The sequence below is a fragment of the Triticum aestivum genome, chromosome 4B (genome assembly GCF_018294505.1).
Source record: "Triticum aestivum cultivar Chinese Spring chromosome 4B, IWGSC CS RefSeq v2.1, whole genome shotgun sequence".
Classification (NCBI taxonomy): domain Eukaryota; kingdom Viridiplantae; phylum Streptophyta; class Magnoliopsida; order Poales; family Poaceae; genus Triticum; species Triticum aestivum.
In genome coordinates this window covers 415,417,152-415,426,126 of record NC_057804.1, presented here as the reverse complement: position 1 = coordinate 415,426,126, position 8,975 = coordinate 415,417,152, and positions in this window count along the sequence as shown.

The following is an 8,975-nucleotide window of genomic DNA, read 5'->3' as shown; positions in this document are numbered from 1 at the left end:
AAAAACTATCGTAGGAAGTGAATTGGATGCTATGATCAATTTGATACTTGATAATTGTTTTGATATATGGAGGTAGTGATATTAAAGTCATGCTAGTTGGGTGCTTATGAATTTAAAGAATTGTTGTGTTGAAGTTTGTGATTCTCGTAGCATGCACGTATGGTGAACCACTTTGTGATGAAGTTGGAGCACAATTTTATTTATTGATTGTCTTCCTTATGAGTGGCGGTCAGGGACGAGCGATGGTCTTTTCCTACCAATCTATTCCCCTAGGAGCATGTGTGTAATACTTTGTTTTTCATGACTTGTAGATTTTTGCAATAAGTATATGAGTTCTTTTGACTAATGTTGAGTCCATGGATTATACGCACTCTCACCCTACCACCATTGCTAGCCTCTCTTGTGCCATGCAACTTTCGCCGGTACCATACACCCACCATATACCTTCCTCAAAACAGCTACCATACCTACCTATTATGGCATTTCCATAGCCATTCCGAAATATATTGCCATGCAATTTTCCACCATTCTGTTTATATGACACGCATCATCATTGTCATATTGCTCTTTGCATGATCATGTAGTTGACATCGTATTTGTGGCAAGGACACCTTCATAATTTTCATACATGTCACTCTTGATTCATTGCATATCCCGGTACACCGCCGGAGGCATTCATATAGAGTCATATCTTGTTCTAAGTTTTGAGTTATAATTCTTGAGTTGTAAGTAAATAAAAGTGTGATTGTCTTCATTGTTAGAGCATTGTCCTAGTGAGGAAAGGATGATGGAGACTATGATTCCCCCACAACTCGGGATGAGACTTCGGAATTTACAGAAGAAAAAAGAGAAAGGCCAAAAAAAGGCCAAAAGAAAAAAAAGAAAAAAGGAGAAAAAAGAAAAAAAGAATACAAAATGAGAGAAAAAGAGAGAAGGGACAATGCTACTATCCTTTTACCACATTGTGCTTCAAAGTAGCACCATGATCTTCATGATAGAGAGTCTCCTATGTTGTCACTTTCATATACTAGTGGGAATTTTTCATTATAGAACTTGGCTTGTATATTCCAATGATGGGCTTCCTCAAAATGCCCTAGGTCTTTGTGAGCAACCGAGTTGGATCCACACCCACTTAGTTTCTTTTGTTAAGCTTTCATACATTTATAGCTCTGGTACATCCTTTGCATGGCAATCCCTACTCACTCACATTGATATCTATTAATGGGCATATCCATAGCCCGATGATACGCCTAGTTGATGTGAGACTATCTTCTCCTTTTTTGTCTTCTCAACAACCACCATTCTATTCCACATATAGTCCTATGTACATGTCTCACGCTCATGTATTGCATGAAAGTTGAAAAAGTTTGAGATTACTAAAGTATGAAACAATTGCTTGGCTTGTCATCGGGGTTGTGCATGATTAAATACTTTGTGTGATGAAGATAGAGCAACAGCCAGACTATATGATTTTGTAGGGATAACTTTCGTTAGCCATGTTATTTTGAGAAGACATGATTGCTTTGATTAGTGTGCTTGAAGTATTACTATTTATTATGTCAATATGAACTTTTATTTTGAATCATTTGGATCTGAACATTCATGCCACAATAAAGAAAATAACATTGAGATTTATGTTAGGTAGCATTCCACATCAAAAATTCTGTTTTTATCATTTACCTACTCGAGGACGAGCAGGAATTAAGCTTGGGGATGCTTGATACGTCTCCAACGTATCTATAATTTTTGATTGTTCCATGCTATTATATTACCCCTTTTGGATGTTTATGGGCTTTATTTTACACATTTATATCATTTTTGGGACTAACCTACTAACCGGAGGCCCTGCCCGTATTGTTGTTTTTTTGCCTATTTCAGTATTTTGAAGAAAAGGAATATCAAACGGAGTCCAAACGGAATGAAACCTTCACGAGCGTGATTTTTGGAATGAACGTGATCCAGAGGACTTGGAGTGCAAGCCAAGAAGCAGCCGAGGTGGCCACAAGGGTGGAGGGCGCGCCCCCTATCTCGTGGGCCCCACGAGCGGCCACCGACCTACTTCTTCCTCCTATATATACCCACGTACCTCGAAAACATCCAGGGAGCCAACAAAAAACAATTTCCACTGTCGTAACCTTCTGTATCCGTGAGATCCCATCTTGGAGCCTTTGCCGGCGCTCCGCCGAAGGGGGAATCGACCATGGAGGGCTTCTACATCAACACCATAGCCCCTCCGATGAGTTGTGAGTAGTTTACCACAGACCTTCGGGTCCATAGTTATTAGTTAGATGGCTTCTTCTCTCTTTTGGGATCTCAATACCATGTTCTCCCCCTCTCTTGTGGTGATCTATTCGATGTAACTCTTTTTGCGGTGTGTTTGTCGAGATCCGATGAATTGTGGGTTTATGATCAAGTTTATCTATGAGAAATATTGAATCTCCTTTGAATTCTTTTATGTATGATTGAGTTATCTTTGCAAGTCTCTTCGAATTATCAGTTTGGTTTGGCCTACTAGATTGATCTTTCTTGCAATGGGAGAAGTGCTTAGTTTTGGGTTCAATCTTGCAGTGTCCTTACCCAGTGACAATAGGGGTTGCAAGGCACGTATTTTACTGTTGCCATCGAGGATAATATCATATTGCATGAGTTTATCCCTCTACATCATGTCATCTTTCTTAATGCGTTACTCTGTTCTTATGAAGTTAATACTCTAGATGCATGCTGGATAGCGGTCGATGTGTGGAGTAATAGTAGTAGATGCATGCAGGAGTCGGTCTACTTGTCACGGACATGATGCCTATATACATGATCATGCCTAGATAATCTCATAATTATTCGCTTTTCTATCAATTGCTCAACAGTAATTTGTTCACCCATCGTAATACTTATGCTATCTTGAGAGAAGCCACTAGTGAAACCTATGGCCCCTGGGTCTATCTTTTATCATATAAGCTTTCAATCTACTTTTATCTGCATCTTTACTTTTCCAATCTGTATTATAAAATACCAAAAATATATTTATCTGATCATACTATATCTATCAGATCTCACTTTTGCAAGTGGCCGTGAAGGGATTGACAACCCCTTTATTGCATTGGTTGCGAGTTCTTTGTTTGTTTGGGTAGGTGCGTGGGACTTTTGAGGAGCCTCCTACTTGATTGGTACCTTGGTTCTCAAAAACTGAGGGAAATGCTTATGCTACTATTGCTGCATCACCCTTTCCTCTTCAAGGAAAACCAACACAAGGTCAAGACGTAGCAGTCCTCAGGAACAAACGTAACTACTCACAAATCATATTCATGTTCATAATCAGAGGGCTATTGAATAGAATTAAGGATCTGAACATATGATCTTCCACCGAATAAACCATCTAGCATCAACTACTAGGAGTAATCAACACTTCTAGCAACCCACAGGTACCAATCTGAGGTTTTGAGACAAAGATCGGATACAAGAGATGAACTAGGGTTTGAGAGGAGATGGTGCTGGTGAAGATGTTGATGGAGATTGACCCCCTTTCGATGAGAGGATCGATGGTGATGACGATGGCGACAATTTCCCCCTCCCAGAGGGATGTTTCCCTGGCAGAACAGCTCCGCCGGAGCCCTAGATTGGTTCTGCCCAGGTTCCGCCTCGAGACGGCCGCGCTTCATCCCGAAAGCTTCCTTATGATTTTTCCAGGGCTAAAGACACCATATAGCAGAAGATGGGCATCAGGGGCCTGCCAGGTGGCCCATGAGGCAGGGGGGCGCACCCTCCACCCTCGTGGTTGCTGGGTGGCCCCCCTCTGGTGCTTTCTTCACACAATATTTTTAATATATTCCAAAACTGACTTTAGTGGAGTTTCAGGACTTTTGGAGTTGTGCAGAATAGGTCTCTAATATTTGCTCCTTTTCCAGCCAAGAATTCCAGCTGTCGGCATTCTCCCTCTTCATGTAAACCTTATAAAATAAGAGAGGAAAGACATAAGTATTGTGACATAACGTGTAATCACATCCCATAATGCAATAAATATCGATATAAAAGCATGATGAAAAATGGACATATCAACTCCCCCATGCTTAGACCTCGCTTGTCCTAAAGCGGAAGCCGATATTGAAAAATATGTCCACATGTTTAGAGATAGAGGTGTCGATAAAATAAAATACGGACATGAGGCCATCAAGATCATTCTAAGAACAACAACATATATATTGTCATATGATTTCTTATGCTAAAGTAATAATCTATTCACAATGTAAAGTATGAATCAAAAACTTCATTGAAAACTAGCAAACTATAATCTCAGTCATTGAAGCAATTGCAATTTATCATAACATCGGAAAGAGTCAATATAAAAGCTTTTCAGCAAGTCCACATACTCAACTATCATTTAGTATTTCACAATTGCTAACACTCATGCAATACTTATGGGTATGAAGTTTCAATCGGACATAGAGAAAGATAGGGGCTTATAATTTCGCCTCCCAACCTTTTACCTCAAGGGTAATGTCAACAATAATAATTTATGAAAACCTACATCCAAGTGGATATATATATATATATATATATCAGGATCTTTCCAACACATAGTGCTTGCCAAAGGATAAAGTGTAAAAAGGAAAGGTGAAGATCACCATGACTCTTGTATAAGGGTACAAGGTAAAAATAAAAGATAGGCCCTTCGCAGAGGGAAGCGGAGGTTGTCATGCACTTTTATGGTTGGATGCACAAAATCTTAATGCAAAAGAATGTCACTTTATATTGCCACTTGTGATAGGGACCTTTATTATGCAGTCCGTCGCTTTTATTTCTTCCATATCACAAGCTCGTATAAAGCTTATTTTCTTCACACTAATAGATCATACATATTCAGAGAGCATTTTTTAGCATGTCAAAACTGGGTTTAGGGATGTTTGGAAGCACAAGTAGTATCTCTACTTGGTGCAAAGAATTTTGCTAGCATGAGGGGAAAGGCAAGCTCAACATGTTGGATGATCCATGACAATATAACTTATTCGGATATAAGAAAACATAACCCATTATGTTGTCTTCCTTGTCCAACATCAACTTTTTAGCATGTCAAATTTTAATGAGTGCTCACAATCGTAAAAGATGTCCAAGATATTATATTTATGTGTGAAAACCTCTCTTTCTTTATTACTTCCTGTTAATTGCAACGATGACCAAAACTATGTTTGTCAACTCTCAACAGCTTTTATTCATCATACTCTTTATATGTGAAGTCATTACTCTCCATAAGATCAATATGATCTTTTATTTCTTTTTATCGTTTTCTCTCATTCTTTTATTCCCTCAAGATCATAGCAAGATAGCAAAATCCCTCAACTCAAAATTAATCTTTATTATATTTAGCCCACGGACTCGATTACATGGATAGGGATCGAAACAAAACTCAAAGCTAGATCATACTGAAATTTATTCTACTAGATCAAGATATAACCAAAAGGATCGAACTAAGAAAAAAGGTAAAGATAGGAGTGTGATGGTGATATGATACCGGGACACCTCCCCCAAGCTTGGAAGTTGCCAAGGGAAGTGCCCATACCCATGTGTTTATGTCTCTTTCTTTGGAGGTGGTGATGATGGAGTGTTCATGATGTAGGCTTGTCGTCCATCTTCCAAGGCATAGGCTCACCATCATAGAAAGATGATCAATTCTCCGGGATCCTCAAATTTGCAGCCAAACTCATTCTATTGAATCTATATTCATACTCATAGTTTTGGTTTTGCAGGTCATAGATCTGGGCTTGGAGGTGCTCAATTTTCTCGTGAAGCTTGAAGATGATCTCCCCAATGTTCTTGGCATCTAGCTTGTGGTTGTTGGTGAACTCCGCGATCATCATTTGGTTGGCGTTGAGTCCGCGTTCCACCATCCCTTGGCACTTGAAAACTTGTTGCTCCATTGCTTTGAGTCTTATCTCCACGCTTCCGGTCCTCCTCGGTCCCTTAACATCGCGGATGTGCAGCACCCCCTCACACATCTCAATGGTTTGAGGGTGTTGCAGCACCTCTGCGAGGTAAGGGTTGATGACCTTCTCGAAAAACTTGTCCTTGGGGGCACTTGAAGACGTCATGGTGATCTAGATCTGTCAAAAAAAATAGCTCAAAACAAAAGCAGAGGATTTTGTCGTGGTATGGTGGTCGAAACCTTCGGGATATTATATAATGAATTTTTACTGACCGAAAGAAGTATCGTGCAAGAAAACGAAGTCCGGAGGGCACATGAGGTCTCCACGAGGCAGGGGGCGCACCCAGGGGGGTAGGGCGCACCCTCCACCCTCGTGGATGCCTCGTGTCTCTTTCGGACTACTTCTTATTTTCCTAATTTTTTTAATATTCCAAAATGGAGAAAATCGCTATTTGAGCAGTTTTGGAGTCGGTTTACTTACCGTACCACATACCTATTCCTTTTTGGAGTCTGAAGCGTTCTGGAAAGTGTCCCTTATGTACACCTCCGGGGTTCCGGTGTAAATAACATTGGTTTCAACATTTATGGGATTACCTGAGGTATATTGTTTGATTCTTTGACCGTTCACCACCTTTGGATTTGTGCCTTCGACGTTGTTGATTTTTATGGCACCGGAATGATAGACCTCCTTGATAACATAAGGACCTTCCCATTTAGAAAGAAGTTTTCCTGCAAAAAATCTTAAACAAGAGTTTTATAGCAAAACATAATCACCTACATTAAACTCACACTTTTGTATCCTTTTATTGTGCCATCTTTTAACTTTTTCTTTAAACAATTTGGCATTCTCATAGGATTGGGTTCTCCATTCATCAAGTGAACTAATGTCAAATAGCCCCTTCTCACTGGTGAGTTTGAAATCATAATTGAGCTCTTTAATAGCCCAATATGCCTTATGTTCTAGTTCGAGAGGTAAGTTACATGCTTTTCCATAAACCATTTTATATGGATACATACCCATAGGATTTTTATATGCAGTTCTATAGGCCCATAATGCATCATCAAGTTTCTTGGACCAATTCTTTCTAGATCTATTAACGGTCTTTTGCAAGATTAATTTAATCTCTCTATTACTCAATTCTACTTGACCACTAGACTATGGATGGTATGGAGATACAATTCCATGCATCATACTTAGCAGGCATTTTATGAAAAGAACCATGAATAAAAAGTGAACCACCATCAGTCATTAAATATCTAGGGAATCCAAACCTCGGAAAAATAACTTCTTTAAGCATCTTAATAGAGGTGTTATGATCAGCACTACTAGTTGGAATAGCTTCTACCCACTTAGTAACGTAATCAACAGCAACTAAAATATGTGTATACCCATTAGAGGAAGGAAAAGGTCCCATATAATCAAAGCCTCAAACATCAAATGGTTCAATAACAAGTGAATAGTTCATAGGCATTTCTTGATGTCTACTAATATTACCAATTCTTTGACATTCATCACAAGACAAGACAAACTTACGGACATCTTTGAAAAGAGTATGCCAATAAAAACCGGATTGCAATACCTTATGTGCAATTCTATCTCCAGTGGAGTGTCCTCCATAAGCCTCAGAGTGACACTTGCGTAGGATCTGTTCATGTTCATGCTCAGGTACACAATGTCTAATAACACCATCTACTCCTTTATAAAGGTGTGGGTCATTCCAAAATTAATGTCTTAAATCATAGAAAAACCTTTTCTTTTGCTGGTATGTGAAGCTAGGTGGTATAAATTTAGCAACAATGTAATTAGCATAATCAGCATACCATGGAACAGTATGAGAAGCATTTATGATAGCTAATTGTTCATCAGAAAAGCTATCATCAATAGGTAGTGGGTCATCAAGAACATTTTCTAACCTAGACAAGTTGTCTGCAACGGGGTTCTCAGCTCCCTTTCTATCAATAATATGCAAATAAAATTCTTGTAGCAAGAGAACCCATCTAATAAGTCTAGGTTTAGCATCTTTCTTTTCCATAAGGTATTTAATAGCAGACGATCTGCGTGAATAGTTACTTTGGAATCAACAATATAAGGTCTGAACTTGTCACAAGCGAACACAACTGCTAAAAGTTCTTTTTCAGTAGTAGCATAATCTCTCTGGGCACTGTCTAGAGTTTTTCTAGCATATTGGATAACATTTAATTTCTTATCAACTCTTTGTCCTAGAACAACACTTACAACATAATCACTAGCATCACACATAATTTCAAAGGGTAAATTTCAATCAGGTGGCTGAACAATAGGTGCAGAAATCAAGGCTTTCTTAAGTATTTCAAATGCTTCTACACAACCATCATCAAAGACAAAAGGAACATCTTTTTGTAAGATATTAGTCAGAGGCCTGGAAATTTTAGAGAAGTCTTTAATAAACCTCCTATAAAAACTAACATGACCAAGGAAACTTCTTATACCTTTAATGTCCTTAGGACACAACATCTTTTCAATAGCATCTACTTTAGCTTTATCAACTTCAATACCTCTTTTAGAAATTTTATGCCCCAGGACAATACCTTCATTAACCATAAAGTGGCACTTCTCCCAATTCAAGACAAGATTAGTTTCTTCGCATCTCTGCAAAACTCGATCAAGGTTGCTTAATCAATCATCAAAAGAGTTCCATAAATGGAGAAATCATCCATGAAAACCTCAACAATCTTTTCACAAAAGTCAGAGAATATAGCAGTCATACATCTTTGAAATGTAGCAAGTGCATTGCATAAACCAAAAGGCATACGTCTATAAGCAAAGGTACCGAAAGGGCAAGTAAAAGTGGTCTTATCCTGATCCTCTTTTGACAAAGGTATTTGAGAGAAACCAGAATAACCATCTAGAAAGCAAAAATGTGTATGTTTAGATAGTCTTTCTAGCATTTGATCAATAAAAGCTAGAGGGTAATGATCCTTTCTAGTAGCTTTATTTAATTTGCAGAAATCAATTACCATTCTATAACCTGTAACAATTCTTTGTGGGATCAATTCATCCTTATCATTAGGAACAACAGTAATA